The sequence below is a fragment of the Schistocerca serialis genome, chromosome 3, assembly GCF_023864345.2.
Source record: "Schistocerca serialis cubense isolate TAMUIC-IGC-003099 chromosome 3, iqSchSeri2.2, whole genome shotgun sequence".
Lineage (NCBI taxonomy): Eukaryota > Metazoa > Arthropoda > Insecta > Orthoptera > Acrididae > Schistocerca > Schistocerca serialis.
In genome coordinates, this window is record NC_064640.1 from 892,335,040 (window position 1) to 892,357,365 (window position 22,326).

A 22,326-nucleotide genomic window follows, 5' to 3' on the forward strand; every position below is an offset into this window, starting at 1 on the left:
TAAAGACCATTTTCGGTACAGCGGATAACGAAGATATTAATCAGTTAAATAATTCATTACAGAACATAGAGAGTACCGCGGAATTAAATAAAGACACTATAGAATGGCACATGACAAGATTAAACGGATTGGAGCAAACAGTTTTTACTAATACCAAGGTCATCAAGAACCTTACCCAAGAATTAAACGATTATCTCCTAGCTACTACTGCTACGCTGAATAAAGACCTAAAGGTCATACAAACACGGCTCAATATTGTGGATAAGAAACTTGCAGTAGGAAGATCGCTTAGGCTACTCACTGATGAAGTGATAGATGCACGGCTAGCAGCGGAGGAATTAAAGGAAGCCATCCACTATGCAGTACAGGGACATTTGTCACCCACGTTACTATCGCCGGTTAAATTCATCTCATTATTAGTTAAAATTGAAAAACAATTGCCAGATTCACTTAAGTTAATATTTCCTGCAGATAAGAAACATTTACCACAGTATTACCACTTAGCTACAGTACTAGTTGACACAGATAATGCAAGAATACGAGTTCGTATATCTTTCCCGGTTACAGATAAAATAGGTATATACGACTGTTACAGAGTACACTCATTTCCGGTAAAATGGGGCAAGATAAATAAATTTGTACAGTTCCGAACACACCAAGTATTTTTAATCTCCCAAACAAGCAATACGAGCACGGTAATGACAACTTCTGAATTAAATAGTTGCACATCCGAACAAGTTATTATATGTCCATCTCGCGCAATCCAATTACATGCCACTAGTTGTGAATCTCAATTATTTTTCGAACAATCAGACGCCATCAATTGCCCACGCGATATATTAACTTCCACATCAGGTTTTTTCGAGCAAGTAGACAATCACTGGTTATATGCGGTCAGTAATCCAACTGATATTTTTGCACAATGTTACGAGAACGGTGTAGCTACAACATTTTGAACTTCATGGAAGCGGGCTAATAATTAACGGCACGTTATGTTCCATCTCAGGAGCGAATTTTCATTTACCCGCAACAATCACTGGTACAACTAATGTTAATTCATCCTTCCCTCTAATTTATTGGCCAGAAAACGCCATGCAAGCATTTCCTACGCAAAACCTGTCCTACCTCAATGACTCCCTTGACAGTTCCCTTCTGAAGTCATTAGATATGTTCATAAACTCACAGCAAGGCAAAATTGATGCCAATGTTATGATGCAACATGTCTTAAAATTAAAAGGTGAACGCAAAACTAAAATTATAATGCTAGGAACAGGAATATCTGGAACCTTTGTGTTGGTGTTTCTGCTTTGTACAGTTATCTTTTATTTAAGACGAAAAAATAAGACAAATAATAATATACCACTTCATCAAATCCCTGTTAACTGGATACCACACTCTTAACTGGTGTACTTCAGCAGTTACTTTTGAGCATTAGTGTATTTATTTTATTTATTGTACTTCATTCTTTATTAAACAGTCTCTTGTTAACATAAACAATACTGTAAAATAGATATTCTTGCATTAGTATAGGGTAGATTAAACAGCTGTTACTATGTAATTTTCTAAGTGCAAAATCTATTTTTTGTGTATTCATTGTCATCCAGATTTGTTACACTTATTACAACCATTTATGTAAGAACTATGTGATTCATGACAGTACAGTGCTTTTGTAAAGTGATAAAGTATTTTCCACATACTTAATGTGAAGCGTGTGTAATCTTCTAAGTCGAGAGTTTTCAGTGTTTGTGCTTTTGCCGTGTGAAGAGTGGAGGAATGTTGAGTGGTAAATTCGAGGGCGAATTTCTCCGAAGGGTGGAGGAATGTTGAGTGGTACTTAAGTAAATAAATTAGTGAAATAAAAGTGAACTAGAAATTAGAATATAAATGGAAAACTTGGTTTAGTTTAGAGAGTTACATACTGGCATTCAGCGGGCAGAACAGAAGAGACAATGACCATGAAGTAAGCAGTTCCACATAAGCGGGCGCTGTCGATTCAGCCGTCAGGGCATCGCCCGACCGGCTCACGTGTTTCTCAGTTGTCGCATGTGAGCAAAGGCCCTCGCCTACATTCCAAGAGCCAATGACCGACGTTAAGAAGATTCTTCGAGAAGCTTTTCAACGTGACGGAAGAGGCAATGACCGGCTCACGTGTTTCTCAGTCGTCACATGCGATCGGAGGCCCCCGCCTACATTCCAAGGGCCAATGACCGAGGTCAAGAAGATTCTTCGAGAAGCTTTCAACGTGACAGAAGAGGCAATGGCCGTGAAGTCGTTCACCTCCAGTGAACTGAAGTGAATAAATACGCGAGACGCGGTGGGCCCGACAGATGAAGACAGATGAAGACAGACGGAGACGAAGACGAGAGACGAAGGAAGAAAAGAAGAGTAGCAGTAGTTTTCAGGCAGTTTCGGTGCTGAAGACCGTCATGCAAGAAGAGACTACATCATGCACAGTCGCACCAAGTCCGCCGCTGTAATGGAATAGCAAGCAGCAGCCGCGGCGCCAGAAGACAGAAGTTAAAAGGTATTGGAAGTCTGATTTTTACGTACCCGGGTGACTCGTGAGGACGGGAAGGAGACGGCCTCACCTCAGCAGTCACCTGTGAGCTGGGATAAAGACCTGACAGCCGAAGACTGGCAAGCGGGAGTCCGTGGTTCGAGTTCGGGACACTGGCCTTGCCCCGCCGCGCCGCTCCGCTGGTCGACGCACAACACACGCGGCCGCTTAGGGAAGAGAAACACTGGGACGCCACATTCAAGGTATCACCATCCGATGCACGACGTCGCTCGCAATAATTAAACGGGCCACTTCGCGCTGCGCGTCTCCGGTCAGCTGGACGAGACGGCAACACGAGATACACACCGCTACGCGTAATCAGCCGCTGCCGCAGTAGAAGGCTACGCAAACGACACGGCTGCCGCTCTCCGAACCAGAACGTCCCAGTAAGATACAGTTGTACGAAACTTTCAATAAAAGTTATCTTATGTAAAAATGATGTTTCATTCGACCTCATACCCGAGCCAAGGAAGAACCCACCCTGCCCACATGTTGTTAAGAGAGAAAAGTTAATTTATTTAATATTTTCACCCTGACAGAATGCTTTAGAATGCTCATCCTGACAATTGACAGCATCAAAAGAGAAAACACAGTTACATTGTGTGACAGAAGTGTCACATTTAGTAACACAACTGTTACATTTAGTGTCAGAAGCCGTTTTAGTTGTTACACAAGGTATCACCATAAACACTGAACTCATTAATTTTATTGAAAGCTTTACAGTTCCCATCGCCTAGGTACTTCGTAATCTAACGTTATAAAGGGGCACTGACCTATGAAATATTTGTAGAGGTCCATCACACTCCATACCTCCACTGTAACCATCATAATTCTTAGAACAACGACGTTCAATATGTTTTTCAGTGTTACCATGGCAGGTGTGGCAGTACTTAGACAAACACTCAACATTAACAACTTTTCCATTCTCCAGAGAAATAGCACTTACAACACCATTCAAGGAATGATGTCCTCCATGTTGTCATGTCCCATCAAGTCCAAGAGCAATGTCCCTGGTTCCACTAATATTTACAGTTTCTTCTACTGCACGTTCCATACGTTCCATAGATGCTTTAGATAGGACAGTCGAGGCACCTAAAAGTATTTTTATGTAATTGCTGAACCTACTGGGAAGGGGAGGAAAAGTCCATCAAACCACAAAACGTTTGAACAGCCTTTTTTCCTTTTCCTATTGCACGCCTTGCATATACAGGGCTATTACAAATGATTGAAGCGATTTCATAAATTCACTGTAGCTCCATTCATTGACATATGGTCACGACACACTACAGATACGTAGAAAAACTCATAAAAGTTTTGTTGGGCTGAAGCCGCACCTCAGGTTTCTTCCGCCAGAGCGCTCGAGAGCACAGTGAGACAAAATGGCGACAGGAGCCGAGAAAGCGTATGTCGTGCTTCAAATGCACTCACATCAGTCAGTCATAACAGTGCAACGACACTTCAGGACGAAGTTCAACAAAGATCCACCAACTGCTAACTCCATTCGGCGATGGTATGCGCAGTTTAAAGCTTCTGGATGCCTCTGTAAGGGGAAATCAACGGGTCGGCCTGCAGTGAGCGAAGAAACGGTTGAACGCGTGCAGGCAAGTTTCACGCGTAGCCCGCGGACGTCGACGAATAAAGCAAGCAGGGAGCTAAACGTACCACAGCCGACGGTTTGGAAAATCTTACGGAAAAGGCTAAAGCAGAAGCCTTACCGTTTACAATTGCTACAAGCCCTGACACCCGATGACAAAGTCAAACGCTTTGAATTTTCGGCGCGGTTGCAACAGCTCATGGAAGAGGATGCGTTCAGTGCGAAACTTGTTTTCAGTGATGAAGCAACATTTTTTCTTAATGGTGAAGTGAACAGACACAATGTGCGAATCTGGGAGGTAGAGAATCCTCACGCATTCATGCAGCAAATTCGCAATTCACCAAAAGTTAACATGTTTTGTGCAATCTCACGGTTTGAAGTTTACGGTCTCTTTTTCTTCTGCGAAAAAAACACTACAGGACACGTGTATCTCGACATGCTGGAAAATTGGCTCATGCCACAACTGGAGACCGACAGCGCCGACTTCATCTTTCAACAGGATGGTGCTCCACCACACTTCCATCATGATGTTCGGCATTTCTTAAACAGGAGATTGGAAAACCGATGGATCGGTCGTGGTGGAGATCATGATCAGCAATTCATGTCATGGCCTCCACGCCCTCCCGACTTAACCCCAGGCGATTTCTTTCTGTGGGGCTATGTGAAAGATTCAGTGTTTAAACCTCCTCTACCAAGAAACGTGCCGGAACTGCGGGCTTGCATCAACGATGCTTTCGAACTCATTGATGGGGACATGCTGCGCCGAGTGTGGGAGGAACTTGATTATCGGCTTGATGTCTGCCGAATCACTAAAGGGGCACATATCGAACATTTGTGAATGCCTAAAAAAACTTTGAGTTTTTGTATGTGTGTGCAAAGCATTGTGAAAATATCTCAAATAATAAAGTTATTGTAGAGCTGTGAAATCGCTTCAATCATTTGTAATAACCCTGTACTAACTTCAAATTAACACCATATGAATTATGCACAATGTCCGAAGTCATTTTCGATGTAGATTTATTGCAGGATCTACACAGAACAACTAATTTTGACGTTAAGCCGTTCCTGCTACTTTGTTGTTCAGTTATTTCCAGACGGCCTACACCATCACATTGTTTTCATTTCGCCACTTCCTTTATCAAAGAAGATAAGATACCCACATCAGCAACAACAAATCGACTACAAATAGCGTCATTGTTATCACAAAAATTTGAATCACCAGGAGGCGTGCCCTGTGGGAGTTTCTTCTCTGAAGAACTGATACATAGGTTACTTTCAACAGTGTGACTTGCTTTGTTCGTGAACTCGTTACCACGGAATTTCCTTTTATTGAATTTCTTGATGCGTGGCATGGTTCGTATTTATTGCACACTGAAGGATATGTACTTCCACAAATATATGTAGCACTTGGGCAACAAACATTCAGTAACACGTGAACAAACTGCTTCAGCGACACAAAAGTAAGTACTAGCAAAGATAATCATTTACAGACACTAGAAACCTTCACTGTTACCAACATATACGTGTTTTATGCGTATAATCGCTGGAAACAGAAAGCTCACAGTTCTTTTCGAAATAATACTGGTTTCTGTAACAGAAATAAAAGGGGCGTGGTGGCATACATGACCGTAACTTTAAAGTTTGGTATATATAGGTCATTTTTCGTTTGAAATCCTATAATGTATATATCAATGTAATCAGGAAAGACTATAGAATTTAATAAAGCCATAAAATTTTTCGATTTTTCCACCATTTATAAATACCCTGTATCCTTAAATGTTTTGTAGAGTAGTCCATGTAAGAGTAAACTCACTGTTTACATTAATAGAGAAAGTAGTAGACTAACATTTCAACAAATGATTGTTGTCAGAATACTTGCACTCAAGCCCTTTGTCCTCATTCTTACATAAACCCCTCCACAAAAGATTTAGACAAAAACTCGAATCAACTGAACACGAAAACTTGAAACCACTCTCTGACAGATATTACATTCACATTCGACTTTCTACAACTCACCATGACTAACTACTACACACATAAACACAAACTGATATAAAGGGAACAGAATGAACAGGCTTTAGTTTTCAGCATCTACTTCGTTAGGTTGGTAACATGTACACAGACAAACCAAATAAGAAGAGAATAAATTGACATACATTAGTTACGACTTTAAATCAGTTTTTGGCAAAATTCCGTAGCTAGTGACAGAAGAATAATTGTGCTTCACGCCAATTAGCGCAAAGAACATGACAATTGTGAAGAAAAAAGTTTGTTACGTGAAAATGTCCTTACGTCTTGTAGGTGAAGTTATAGTGCGACCCACAGCCTGCAGCCAAATGAGAGGAAACGCAGATGCCAGACAAATACTCGATTAACTGTACGTAATCACGTAAAAATATAAGACGTGAACTGTTTCATAACCTGCAAATATCACAAAGATTCTACTGGGAATGCCTTAAAGTAAATGAATTGTGTTATTTACAGAACGAATATTTCGGTGCTTGCTGCATTTGACGGGCACGTAAACAAACTTCCTACCAATTCTGTTGTTTTACCTTAAGATACTTTGTTTATTTTTAACGTTTAGAATACTTTATAATTACATGTAATAACAACAGTCTGTCAATTACTCTTTCCAGCATCGCTAAAACAGTCTTTACGGGCAGGATATATAGCCTTTGGAAAGATTTTACATCCCTGATCGAATCTTTGTGTCAAACACCTTGGCATAAATTACCAAATATTATCTGAATCGCCTTCAATGTCCATAAAGTCTCACTGATCCCGGTCTTGCAAGCAGTTATGAAGGACAAGTCATAATAATTGGATTCACAATTAATACGTTAGGGGCTATAATCCAGGTGTCGATTCCATTTTTGGTGGCTAAAATGCCGTATTATTTTTTGATTATCCTGCTTTCCCCGACACAAACGGTAATTAAAAATAGTTTCATACGACGCTACTGCAGCCTTTAATATGCCTGAGAATGGTCGCATGATATTTGAAGTTAGAGGAAAAGCCTTCACGGCATAAGAAACGTATGGCAGCATATGCAGAACTGCATTATGATACGCTTGCGATCGATTACTTCTACATAGTATACTGCCACTGCATTCTAAAGTCATGGATAATACGTAACCAGTGATTCATTGTTGTTTCATGAAGGAATAAATGTCTCATGGAAAACACTACAAATGGAAGTGTGGCCAAAACAGTAATTCAACTTTATCATTTGCTCACAGTCGCCATGAGAAAACGGCATTGAAGTTTTAACTTTTCTGTAACAAAATGCTGTTTGCAGAGAGTAATAGAGACGCATACACAAATACATCACAAGTATATGTGCTAGAGGCTATATTAAACAAATATTCTGGTAATAAATACCCAACTGATCTACCTAATGAAAGGTGATGTTATTTGATGTTGGACTGCATTAACTAGAAATACTATTCATCTCTGTGTTGATACAGTGCTCCAAGGTAGTCTATTATATGTAGGCCTCAAATCATCTCTACATAACTACTGCATCCTACATCCATTCTAATCTGCTTATCGTTGGCAATCCTTGGTCTCTCTCTAAAATTTTGTATCCATTACCAATCTCACGATTCTTTGATGTCTCATAATAATATATCCCATCAACTAAACCCGCTTACAGACAATTTGTGCCATATTTTCCTCTTCTCTTCTGTTTAATTCATTACCTCTTCTTTAGTTATACAATCTTTGTATCTAATCTTCAGCATTCTTCTTCATCTCTATGTTGTGAAAGCATCCATTGTCTTCTTGACAGAACTGTTCATCGTTCAAGTTTCACTTACATACAAGGTTACACTCCACAAAAATACCTTTGTAAAATACTACCCAACCATTAAAATTTATATTCGATGTGAACAAATTTTCTTCTTCAGGAACGCTTTTATTGCTATTGACAGTCTCCATTTTATATCCTCTCTACTTCTGCCTTCTCAATTGCTGATTCCCTTTCAAGTCACTGAAGTCTTAGTACTGCAGTTTAGTTTCTGTACAAGCCGTAGATAATCTGTGTTCCCTGTGTCGCTGATACCTCCAGAGCTTCAAAGAATGTCTTTCAGTCAATATTGTCAAAAACTTTCTCTAAACATGCAAATGCTATAAACACAGGTTTGTCTTTCTTCAGTCTGCCTACTTAGCTAAGTGATGGAATCAATACTGTCCCGCGTTTTCGGACATTTCACAGAAATCTAACATTGTCCTCATCTTAGTTTGTATAGCCCCCCCCCCCCCTCCTCTCCTCTCTTCATATTCCCTCCACTTTCTAGCCTTCTCTTATTTGCTTAGTTCTGGCTTGCCAAATGAGTTCTTGACAGTTACTTCTCCTTTGAGCAAAGTTTTCTTTTTTCTTTCTTATTTAATGTCGGCACTTATGTTTTCCAAGTGGAAAATAGCTGAATTTTTATATTTTCGCCTGTTGTCAATTAAATTCATTACATCATATTTTATAAAAGGATTTGTACTGTACCTTTTTCCTATTTACATCCTCTGCTGCATTCGTCACTTCTTCTCTCAAAGGTATCCGTTCGTATTGTAGTGGATTCCTTTGTTTCAGTCATTCGTTGCCTTACGCTGGGTCTTAACTTATTCAAGTTCCTTTTCCTTAATCTGCTACCGTTTTCTGTCTCTTTTAGTTGTAAATTGCAGTTCGTAACCAATAAACAATTGTCCGTCTGCGTCTGCACCGCGAATGTTTTACAATTTAAAATCTGGTTTCGAAAACTCTGTCCCATACATGTATTATTCTTTCATGATTCTTAAGCAACGTGCTGGATATGATTACATAATGCTCTTTGCAAAATTCTATCAGGTGGCTTCCCCTTTCATCCCTCTCCCCAAGCCTATGTTTTCTTACTATTTTCTCTTCCTATACCTGCTACCGTATTCCAGACTCTCATCACATTTGAAGTTTTTATCTCGCTTAACTATCTGAAAAATCTCTTTTATCGTACATTGTTTCCATCTGTTCATCACCTGTGGTGTAAGTAGGCATGTAAGCTTGTATCACTGTGGTGTGAGTGTTAGTGTTATGTCTGTCTTGTTTGGTTGGTTGCTTGGGGAAGGAGACCAGACAGCGTGGTCATCGGTCTCATCGGATTAGGGAAGGATGGGGAAGGAAGTCGGCCGTGCCCTTTCAGAGGAACCATCCCGGCATTTGCCTGGAATGATTTAGGGAAATCACGGAAAACCTAAATCAGGATGGCCGGACGCGGGATTGAACCGTCGCCCTCCCGAATGCGAGTCCAGTGTCGAACCACTGCGCCACCTCGCTCGGTGTCTGTCTTGGTAATGATAATGTTAATGGCAGTTTAAAGATGGAGCTGAGTGTTGTGATACTACTTCAGTGGCAGTTTCAATAGCTAACACTCAGAGTGGTTAAAGTACACGATCTTAACATAGCAAATATTGAGGATCAATTTTTCAGTTATAAATAAATGACTTCAGATAACAGGTAATGTACTATCATTATAGTAAACTGAGTTTAGGTACTACAATTTGCAATACTAAAATCTGTTATGAATGAAACAGGTTTCTGTTCTGGGGCGAGTGGCCGAGCGGTTCTAAGCGCTTCAGTCCGGAACCGCGCGACCACTACGGTCGCAGGTTCGAATCCTGCCTCGGGCATGGATGTGTGTGATGCCCTTAGTTTGAAGTAGTTCTAAGTCTAGGGGACTGATGACCACAGATGTTCAGTCCCATAGTGCTGAGAGCCATTTGAACCATTTGTTCTGGAGCGATCTGTTTTCTAAATGAGATAGCGAAGACTCACGAACGACAGTCATGAAAACTGTTTATGGTTAAATAAGAAAACATGATTAATGAAATATGTGAAAGAGTACATTGTTAAGAAAATAAAAAATTGGCATGTCTTCACCCGCCTTCGTCTTTCCTTAATGTACGTTCACGGTATAGTTAATCAAACGCACCGGGCGTTTCAGTGGGCTCTGCCCCATACCACAGTGGCAGTCCGTCGTAGGCTACCGCTAACGTTTGCCGCTTCCAAATGGGAACGCATATTCCGCGAGCCCCCGCGCCAGCGCGGCAAACGCTTGATGCTGCCGTTGCCGCATGCCGCACTGCTGCACTGCATTGGGAATCGGCCTTTAGCCATTGCGCGCGCGCGAACTTGAAGGTTAATAATTTCAACATTCCTTTAATCGCAACTTCAACAGTTTGACACCGAGTTAACACAGATGGAAGCACCGTTGATGCCTAGTACTGCCAGGATCGAGAACCACGAACAGTTGTGTCGAATGAGGCTGGACATCGAAGCGGAAAAGAAAATTAACGATGTCGAGAGCCACTCGACATTTGAATGGTTCAAATGGCTCTGAGCACTATGGGACTTAACTACTGAGGTCATCAGTCCCCTAGAACTTAGAACTACTTAAACCTAACTAACCTAAGGACATCACACACATCCATGCCCAAGGCAGGATTCGAACCTGCGACCGTAGCGGTCACGCGGTTCCAAACTGAAGCGCTTAGAACCGCACGGCCACACCGGCCGGCTCGACATTTGAGTGGAAAGGGTTAGTCGTACTGAAGATCTATGCTTTCCATTTGGAGAGGGTGGCTTACACAATCGACGTCCACACAGTGCGGAATAGCAAAAATTCCTAAATCTGTTTTCAAGCGAATAATACCAGTGAATCTTATTTCAAAATCAGTACGCAATTTTCTTAATACACTATTGGCCATTAAAATTGCTACACCAAGAAGGAATGCAGATGATAAACGGGTATTCATTGGACAAATATATTATACTAGAACTGACATTTGATTACATTTTCACGCAATTTGGGTGCATAGATCCTGAGAAATGGTACCCAGAACAACCACCTCTGGCTGTAATAACGGCCCTGATACGCCTGGGCATTGAGTCAAACAGAGCTTGGATGGCGTGTACAGGTACAGCTGCCCATGCAGCTTCAACACGATACCACAGTTCATCAAGAGTAATGACTGGCGTACTGTGACGAGTCAGTTGCTCGGCCACCATTGACCAGATGTTTTCAATTGGTGAGAGATCTGGAGAACGTGCTGGCCAGGGTAGCAGTCGAATATTTTCTGTATGTAGGGTTTCGCAGGGATCGAATGAAGGGTAGAGTCACGGGTCGCAATACATCTGAAATGTAACGTCCACTGTTGAAAGTGCCGTCACTGCGAACAAGAGGTGACCGAGACGTGTATCCAATGGCACCTCATACCATCACGCCGGGTGACACGCCAGTATGGCGAAGACGAATACACGCTTCCAATGTGCGTTCACCGCGATGTCGCCAAACACGAATGCGACCATCATGATGCTGTAAACAGAACCTGGATTCATCCGAAAAAATTACGTTTTGCCATTCGTGCACCCAGGTTCGTCGTTGAGTACACCATCGCAAGCGCTCCTGTCTGTGATGCAGCGTCAAGGGTAACCGCAGCCATGGTCTCCGAGCTGATAGTCCATGCTGCTGCAAACGTCGTCGAACTGTTCTTGCACGTGGTTGTTGTCTTGCAAACGTCCCCATCTGTTGACTCAGGGATCGAGACGTGGCTGCACGATCCGTTACAGCCGTGCGGATAAGATGCCTGTCATCTCGACTGCTAGTGATACGAGGCCATTGTGATCCAGAACGGCGTTCCGTATTACCCTCCAGAACCCCCCGATTCCGTATTCTGCTAGCAGTCATTGGATCTCGTCCAACGCGAGCAGCAATGTCGCGATACGATAAACCGCAATCCGATAGGCTACAATCAGACCTTTATCAAAGTCGGAAACGTTATGGTACGCATTTCTCCTCCTTACACGAGGCATCACAACGTTTCAGCAGGCAACGCCGGTCAACTGCTGTTTGTGTATGAGAAATCGGTTGGAAACTTTCCTCATGTCAGCACGTTGTAGGTGTCGCCACCGGCGCCAACCTTGTGTGAATGCTCTGAAAAGCTAATCATTTGCATATCGCAGCATGTTCTTCCCGTCGGTTAAATTTTGCGTCAACTTCGTGGTGTAGCAATTTTAATGGCCAGTAGTGTAGATCTGTATACTCTCCGACATCTGCAATAATGGCAACGTTTGTTAATGTTGACAGTTTCGGAAAGTAAGAGGCGTTTCTAGCCCCCAGAAGCCTTTCCCAGAGGAACAGTCCCATCTTGAATGCCTTTATTTTGTCAGAGGAATTGATGGATAGAACGTACACTCTTTGACATAAAACTTGACCGGCGGCCGGCCGCTTCAGAGGCTAAGTCCGCGCCGATCGCGACATGGGACAAAAAAACTGGCCAACTCGCTAATTCTCTAAGTCCGGTTATCTGCACAATCTGGCAACACTGTAGACTGCGGCACTTCCTGGAGGAAAACTTGTCCCATGATAGAGAAACTCTAGGCTGATTACGCCTGTGGTCTAGCGGTAGCGTGCGTTGTTTCTGTTCATAATGTCAGTGGATCGAGAGCAGCTGGCATAAAATATTTTTATAGCCTCTTCTGTCTGAATGCTGAAGACGTGAATGTAATGGTAGCGCAGATTCAATCTATTTCGCTTTGTGACACACCGATATCAAAAATTTATCCAGTAACGATTTTGCGGCAGATTTCCTGCAGACTGTCCTCCTCTGGACGCCGTATGCGGCAAAGCTCCGGGATCCATTTGCTGGCTACTGGCAGCGGCCGTGGCGACAGCAGCGGCGCTGCACACCCCCGTTCTTTATCGAAAGCGCCTGCTACCGCTCATCGCTTTTGATGATTTAAAACGCTTTATTATTAAATGTTGCTCCACAGAAAATTTCTACAATTTCCATTCACGCTCAAAAGCAACGGAGACAGACGCCCTGATTAGTAGGCGGGTATTATATTACATTAATCGGCAAGAGCTGAGTATGGCCCGAAATTAATTTTATAGACTGGGACGAAATGAAACCACCTCACTACATTCGATGAATTTATAAATGCTTCATACCTCGTTTCTTTTCCTTTCAAACTCAATTATTTGTGCAACTTTTGGTCAATGTTTGGATGTTTTCGTCAAGCCAGAGTGAGCGTCTGTGGTGTAAAGTGTATTACAGTTCGTGTTTCATTCCTTATGGTAAGTCTATGCGATAAACTGTGTGAATACCTTGCAATGCATGCTCTGTAGCAGTGCAGGAACACTGCACATTTGGAGTTCATGAAGTATTTATTGTTGATCGGAAGTGATAGTTAAGGTCATCAGATTTAAACCAGAAAAATTTGTCGTTTTGAAGGTTTCAGAGAACGGAAAGGAATTGCTAACGCCGGTGTTAGAAAACGTCTACAGTTAAATGCTATTGCAAAAATTTAGAAGAAGGGAACTATATTAATGAACATGTGCACTTCATAAACAACCTTCTGACATGTTAGACCTATATGACGAACAAAGCTCAAATTTATATCGTTGACAGTCGGTTTGAATCTTTTCAGGGTCTATTTTACAGTGAAGCACCTTGGAATTTGCAAAGCAGAAATCCATGATATTAACTTAATTTACTAAGTCGAAATCGGACGAAGATTGATGTTTAAAGGCATTCTTCAGATTTCGCATAAGAAATTTTTAGTAGCAGTTTGCAACTCCACTAATTAAAATGGAAAATAAAAGGTTGTAGTCAGCGGCTTCTACCGTGATTCGAACTGCTATGTCTTATAGCACAAGCACTGCAACGCACAAGGGAACCTCTGAGCTAACGACACACTGGCTGCCAGAGGCGGAATATAGTCACTGCGATGTTGCGTGAGCCTCAAAACGCAACCTTAAACACACGAACAGAGGAGGTGGAGATTACTGTTTTAACGTCTCATCGACAACGATGTCATTAGAGACGGAGCACAAGCACGGATTAGGGAAGGATGGGGAAGGAAATCGGCCGTGCCCTTCCTAAGGAACCATCCCGGCATTTGCCTGAAGCAATTTAGGGAAATCATTGAAAACCTAAATCAGGATGGCCGGGCGCGGGATTGCACCGTCCTCCTCCCGAATGCACACACAAACAGGTGTTACTTATGTGAAGAACGCCGTTCTTGGAGTCCAGAAATTAAATATACTTTCTAATTGTGTCATCTTGCAGTGGATTATATCGTACGAGTCTTCGATGTGGAAAACGAATGTCAAGTGAATTTAGCGAGGTAACGCCGGCCTACACCCGGAAGTAAATGCACTATCAGAGTGTTGACAAATACTTGCTACGACGCTGCCATTTCTAGGCTCTCTGACGAGGCAGCTCTTCAGCGAAATGCTGGCCGTGATTCTCCGATACGGTTCTTCAGAGTGGAGACGCGCGCGCACGTTTGGTTTTTATGCGGCGTTCTCCCCTGATGGTTTCTGACGTCGCCTTGTGGGCTATGTATACGTATGAGACATTCAATTATCATTAATCCAGAATCATACAAGTTTCAGCTTCCGGCGTGGAAGAAGGCTGTTGACGCCGACATTATATCATTTCAACGTAGGGAAAGCAAAACGGATCATTCAATGTTTCTCATTCAACATAAAGCATGTGAAATAATTTTCCGTAACGTTCATAATCATCTAAAAATACAAACGAAGTAAAAATACACCGGAAGCTTATTCGAATTGAATATAACGCTTTGCACCTCGATGTCGAATTTGTCCACTTGCAATCTTTTGCAGCATACACATAGAATGTCATGATTACCACGAGAATGAAGAAATATGTTGGTAAGGATGGAAGCAAGAAGAGACGCAGTCAACAAATATTCTATTCCTCATGGCATTCATTTCATTTGACACGTAAGAAGAGGTAAAGCGGGAATTTACTTTCGTTAACACGAAAGATATGCCGCACATATTGATAACGAGGAAGTCTGCGTCTTCATACGTTTCCTCCTTGAAATCTGTATGCTCTATTATATACTAAGTAGCCCGATCATTGTTTCAGTAATGTTACCCTCTTGTTTGACCCCGTAACGATGAACAGATTCCAAATGCATGTCTCCCTTCCTGGGTTGTTTTTTGTGTTTTATTGCTTGGAATTCCTGAAGCAGACCACTGTGCCTTCCCCCCTCGTGGGTTAGGTCTCAAAACTAAACCGCTTTGTATCCAATGGCATAATTTATTCAGACAGCATCAGCATAAGACTATCAAACAAAGCCTTCCATTTACAGTTGCAGCACTCTAACCAGCACTGACCAAAGTGTAATCCACGGTCATGGTCCTAAATTACCAGCTGTCTGCTACTGTGGCAAAGTCCGTACTACATTTTCGATTCCGCAGCACCATTTTATCTGGTAACACTGTGTAGTTGCACAGTTGTGCTACCAGGTCTGTCCTCACACTGTCAACTTTATGTATCTCACTTCTCCTGTAGCGTAGATCACGAGGAGCCGAAGTAAATGAGTGTATTCTGCATGACGTAACATTCAGTATTCCCTTCTTTCATAGCCACTCTTCATGTGCATCGATACCAAATAGGAATGCGAAAACTCTTGCGGGTGAGAGAATGACAATAACAATCGTAACAAGAACAAGCAAATAATGAATGATGTTTATTCCAACGCAGAACGAGAATGGCTTTAAATATAAAAATCTATATCTATATCCATATCTATTGATTTTTGAGTTGGCACAATGCAAATATATTCTTAGCATTTAGTTACTGAATTTAGTTCTGGATGTTTGCAGAGAAAAGGAAAAGTCGGTACTTCTCGCTAGTGTAATATAATGTGAACCAGCAACTACCCTTTCCTTAGAACACGACTCAAGCAGGTCCTCAAGTAGGTAGCAAGGCACTGCTGCATTCTGTTCCCTGACATTGCTCTGATGACGGTTAATGCAGATAGTTCCGATTATGAAAAACAAAACGTATTGCAGGTTAGTTCCTAGGATAGTAACATTAAATTTGCGGTGTAGACGACACATGAACGTGACGACTATCCATATTACTCATCAATATAAAAAGACAATATTTTGGGAATTTAGCAGGATTACTCAAAATGAATTCTGAAATTGGGTGACTGACTGCACAGGTGCTAAACGTCGTCAAGAGTATACGATGTCCTAATCGCATTAGGAATATGAAGTTCGTCTTCGACAGCTCGCAACTTTCACATTGCTATCTCCACCCTACTCCAGACAGCCCTCGGTGGAGTTGCACTACGTTGCCGATGTTATGGAAGGCCTTCAAACCGACAACAGACCACATATTGAAAAATACAAGCGAATTCTCTTGCAGCGTAAGCTTATTGTAACTAATCTAAAAATTATTGGAGAGGAACATTGTCCTATTCAAAAAAAAGTAAAATGTTACACACTGTTGACGTCAAACGGACATTATCTATGTCCTGTCTTGTGTCCTACTCATCTATAATATCAAGTGTACCATGAAAATGATTATATATAATGGATGATAAGGTAATGCATTGATACCAGATGGTGGGGGCCGGCCGGTGTGGCCGTGCGGTTCTAGGCGCTTCAGTCTGGAACCGCGTGACCGCTACGGTCGCAGGTTCGAATCCTGCCTCGGGCATGGATGTGAGTGATGTCCTTAGGTTAGTTAGGTTTAAGTAGTTCTAAGTTCTAGGGGACTGATGACCTTAGAAGTTAAGTCCCATAGTGCTCAGAGCCATTTGAACTATTTAACACAAAATGACATTAAAAATTAAAGTTATTCACGAGCAGCTAGTTGAGAATATGTATGAACATTAAATGACACGACGAACTGAAATAATATGACGAAGAGTTCAGCGCTCACTGGGAATAGAGCCCCACACATATCGTTGTTGACTACACACAAAGAGACGTCAGCTACCGAATTTTTCTCCACCAGCTGCTCAGAATAGCATCTTGAACTTACAGTCATCTCGCAAATAGTTCTGTGTCTCACTGGGAGTTAAAAACGTCAGATATCGTTAGTGTTGACAACGAATGAAAATACATTAAAAATCAAAATTATTATCCACCAGCAGATAGGTGTTCTCCTGATAGAGCTTGATAATACATAATTAAATCTTTAGTGCCGGGCCAGGATTCGATCCCATTCACGCGTAATATGTGAAGGTGTTGAGGAATCTGCAGTTTTGAACAAACAACAAATTGTAGCCGAGCTGTATTGCCACGAAGGGATCAAATTCCGCGTTAAGGGCGGTCTGAGTTGCATTCCCAGTTTAGAACCAATTTTATCGACATACAGAAGCTCAAATAAAAGATGGAATAAGTGTCCTGTGACCATACATAGCGTTTGTGTCGTCACTTGAAATAAATAACTAGTATAAGAAAGGTTACTGGTGATAGAGTTTCTACATGTCGCCACTCCAGACTTTATTGTGGTTCAACCTACCGTCTACGTGGTAAAGAAGGAATATCATCTTTAATGTGAATTTTCAGACCACGCAGCCATTATATCTCCTTCACTTGGTGTAGCCAGGAGAGAATGGAATCTGTCTCTCCCTATCTAAAATCATTGACGGAAGTGGGAATCGAACCCAGACCATAGGTATAACAACCTACCATCCGTCCAACAGATCACGAAATCCTCTTCTCTGCGAGTCATTTTTCTATCGTAACGCAGTTGCGCCACACTGGATGAGAATTCTGACACACAGGCTCCCTGTAGTAATTTGCAGCATGTTCAGTAAATTCATTTACTTGGTTGACCAAATCACCATGAACTAGCTGCCTCGGCTACCCAGTGCATACATTCGACTATTTTGTAATCACAGAAATAAAATCACGTAACTGCCACCTACACACAACTGCCAACAGTGTAGGATGCAGAACTTTAAATAGGAAGTGTTCCTTTCCACTTGAGCTATTCTATTGCGCTATCTGTTACTAGAAAACGTCGTTCAGTCCAAAAGAAAAGCTGTAACTGTTTGTCTCTCAGAAGTCAAGACCTGGCCATATGCATAATCTCACAGTGCTGTGGAATCCAAAAGTTCTGGAGGAATAGTTGCCGAGCTCTGGAGCTTATGTAGCTACGTGTCAGCTTGTAGCATAGATAAGATGTCGCGAGTTCGAATACATTCAGTGCTACATTTTTTAAAACGCAATTCTGCTCTCTGCTGAAGGTATCAATCTAATGGAACTTTGGACATAATTCCCTTCACTTCTCAACCCAAAGTAGTCGCATGTGGAAAAAGGGCTAACTACTGTGACATTTTGTTCTATTCAGGTTTAATAGACAGCAGGCAGCAGATGCATCTCGAAGATGTGGAGGGAGAGCGCATCGTGCCATAATATGTCAGAAAAGTATTTTCTACATTAGCCGTCGTGTGGTAGTGATATTTTATTCTTCTTCAAACTTTGTTTGACAGCTTCAACTCAGAACAAGTTTTCTACATGCATGTAATCAATAAACTGCATGTGCATTGTCAGACTGTCATAGGTAACATCAGAGAATTCGCATATATCGTTGATGATTAATTTCTCTCTCATGTTTACTATTGTTTTAACAACACTAAAGGAAACCTTACGAAAATTGTCCACTGTATTATAAGAAATGAAATAAAACTAACCATGATAACCTTACGACGAAAGTATCTGTACACAAGCATGCCTCTATCGACATGAATTAGTAAAATACTACTCACTTAGATTTTGATTGGGTCTGTGTTTAATTGGTATGCTGTGTCATACTCAAGAGGTATGCAAATGTGGCAATTCATAAATATAGTTACGTATTCCTAGAAACCCAAAATTCGCTTGGCAACAGCGGAAAGAGGCCTTACCTGTTGTGCAGCATTGTAAGTTTTTCAACATTGCACTATGAGCTGAAAGCATTTTCTTGCGATTTCCTTATTGATGTTTGATCTGACTGCTTGTAGCTCTTTCACAGAAGGGATAAAAACGTTACAGTCAGTGAGACTGGAACTGCGAACCGTAACAGACGCTTTTTCACAGGTCAACACGATACCACAGAGCTGGTGAGGAGGTATGGGTCTGAACTTCCTATTACGAAGGCAATAGGAACTCGAACTCGTAAACCGCTATTTGAAGGTCGAGATTAATTGCGGTTTCCACCTGCAACGACTTTCCTGGGCTGAAAACCGTAAATTTTCAATCTTTTGTTACCCTTCAAGCGATAATAACTCAGATTATTCAATGGAAATGACAGGTAAAATCAAGTGAACTTTGAGGCTTAATTCCGTGCACACCAGGAAGTAACTCGTCGATCACAGAGTTGCCAAACATACGTTGCCTTGTTGCCAAATCTCAGTTACAGTACCAGCAGGAAGAAGACGAACCGATGTGATCCTACAGCGGTCTGGGAAGTGACCATAGCTGGTGTCTCCAAGTCGCGGCTGCTACGGCCTGGAATACGTAATGCGTCTGATTCGCTTTCTGTAACTAGGTTTAGGGACTGGAGCGTAGTTACTAATAATACTCAGAACTGACTGCTAACTGAGCATCATAAATCAGTAACTCTCATTGTTGTTTTTATATTTCTTTCGTAAGTGTACTCAAAACTAAGAAAGTCATTCACACGCGTTTTCGTGCCTCGCCGATAGTCGAGCACAACATACAAATAAAAATAAAAAAGAATGTGTTTGTGTATATGTGTGTGTGTGTGTGTGTGTGTGTGTGTGTGTGTGTGTGTGTGTTTGTGAGAGAGAGAGAGAGAGATAAATAAAAAGCAATGAGAGAGAGTGTAAAAAATTGTTGTAAAGAAATTGAATCATGGTATTTAAAGAAATCTTTCATTAAAATGACACGTTCCACATCATTACGAAATGTCGTATTCATGATCTATGGAACAAGAGTTAATCTAATGTAATCTAATCACATCATATTGATGATTAGCCATGAAGAGTCATGAATTACCGAAATTTTGGCCCATACCAGTAACCAAATCTAAACTTGAAAATAAAAGACGACAATTTTTGTAATAAACCGTGACTCCTATCAAGACCCTTTCGTCCCTGTTATCTAACCACGAAAGATGTCTGACGTGCCTCCATTCTGAAGTAACAAAGTGTGCATGCATTTAAAGATGAAGTGCATGATGTGAAGTTCTGTGACGGAGATACGAACCCAACACGTAATCCGATTGTTAACTAAGAAAAATCAAATGTTACGTATCGGTTTTTCTTACGAGCCGCTAGGTGTCTGAATCTAAAATAAGGATACAAACTTTTGTGCCTAAGCGACAATCGAACTGCACACCTACCGTGCATCCACGAATATAGCTTAAGTATCAGTTGCTTACTCATGAACAGTAAGATGTGTGCGTGTTTGACCAGAAATAACGACACCTGTTGCGATTGTTGGAAACACATGAACAGACATTGAAATTGCGCGTTAATTTTCACTAGCAGGTGGGTGTGCACTTGATAAAGCTAGAAATGAAATTATGAATATTTTTGTACTGGATCAGGTTTCAGACCCACATACTTACCTTTGGAGGAGACCTAGAGAAGATTGCAGTCTTGGGGAAAGGAACGAAATGACTGGACTATACTGTTCCGAGAGATTCAGATCCTCGAAAGAGGAGATACGAATTCGAATCACAGTCCAGCACCAAATTTTTAAACGTCTCTAGTTCAATCAAGTACAAGTAAAATAAGAGCCCTGTCCCTTTAAATGGCTATCGGTTCATCAAATAAAATAAAATTTTCTAATGTAAGTAAGCTTACTGGCGACTGTATTTCTGTTTACCATGACTTCCGTTGTGTCATTTCCCAACGTAAATCGGCTCTGCCCAGTCGGTAATGAAGGAACATGATGTTTAATGCGGATTCTGGATTATAACGTCTTTCTCTTGAAGTTACCACAGGTAAAATAAATCTGTTTGTGCCTCTTAAAAGTAAATGCCTGAACCCACGCATTGCACCTGTGATAGTTCGTTCCACCAGACCATTGTGGCCACATTACCCAGCCCCAAGAGTGTGCTGTAACGGATGATGTGCTTAGCTTACAAAATTAGTCACGGTGGAAAAAATGCGAGTCTATTAAATGGTCTAGTAGAAGCAAGCTTCTGACGCAGAGATTATGCTATTCTCATGTCAGCAGGATGTAAAGACTCTTCTAGGCATCATAGGCTGGATGTGAAGCCATTTTGATTTTTCACAAATTCAGCAAATTTCTTAGTTCGAGAAAATCCACTGTGAAGTGTGAAGTAGCCGGATAATTCGATTATTACTGTTATTATTACTATCATTTTATTCATACCGCTGCTGGAACACGACCGTAGTCTTCAGGTAAAACGCGAGACCAGCTAATATGACGTCTGCCGACCGAAAGCACATATCGACAGAATTTTTATCGCCCCTTTCCTCTCGGTGCTGAAGCTATGAGTGTAATTCAAGCGAATCTACAATATCATATTAGCTGGTCTCGCGTTTTACCTCAAGACTACGGTCGTAGTCAAGAGTAATGTACTAAGACTGGAATCAAGACTTCCTCTGGGAAGTGCCGCAGTCTACATGTTGCTAGATCGAGCATATTGCCAGACATAGAATTCTGAGAGGAGCACTACTGTATTGTCCACCTTACGTGAACGACTCGGCGGTCAATGTTTTGGTCTGAGACTGTATCTACAACACATTTTGCACGCTGAAGACCCAGAAGAATTTAAAAAAAAGTAGTTTATGAGAGCAACGTTAACCATAGCGTTCGAAGTATTCATAGTATTGTATACGTGTGTGTAACGCCTTCCAATGACCACTCAAGAAAGACAAGGGTACACAGTCTAGCTCCAATATTAAAAATACGCCTCAGTTTGTGGATGAACTCAGACTTAGGTTGATAATAATTGTGAAAATTTAGCAGCACTGCACCCATTGGTGTTAAACTCGTTTTCAACCAATGATTCCCACAGCTACAGGGATACTACTTGTGATACCTCTTAGACAAAATACTTAAGCAGTGTTATCAGACGAAAAGATCAACCTGACACAAACTGTGGGAAGTTTGTTTTACAACCTTCGTACCTGGATATTCAGCTTTTTCCTATTTGAGGTATCTGTGAACGTTGCTGCTTAAGACTATTTAAGCAGAAACTAAATTCCCTCAGCTTCGACAATGTTTAAAGAAATCGTCTTATTGGCACTAAATCGTGGTTTGTGAATTGTTTACCGGCCGTACTCTGCCGTATTTTGCCGGTTGGAAGGCAAAAGCTTACTGACAAATTTCACACAGAAATTACTGTTACAGTGTACTTATGGAGCCAAATGAGTGAATTGCGTATT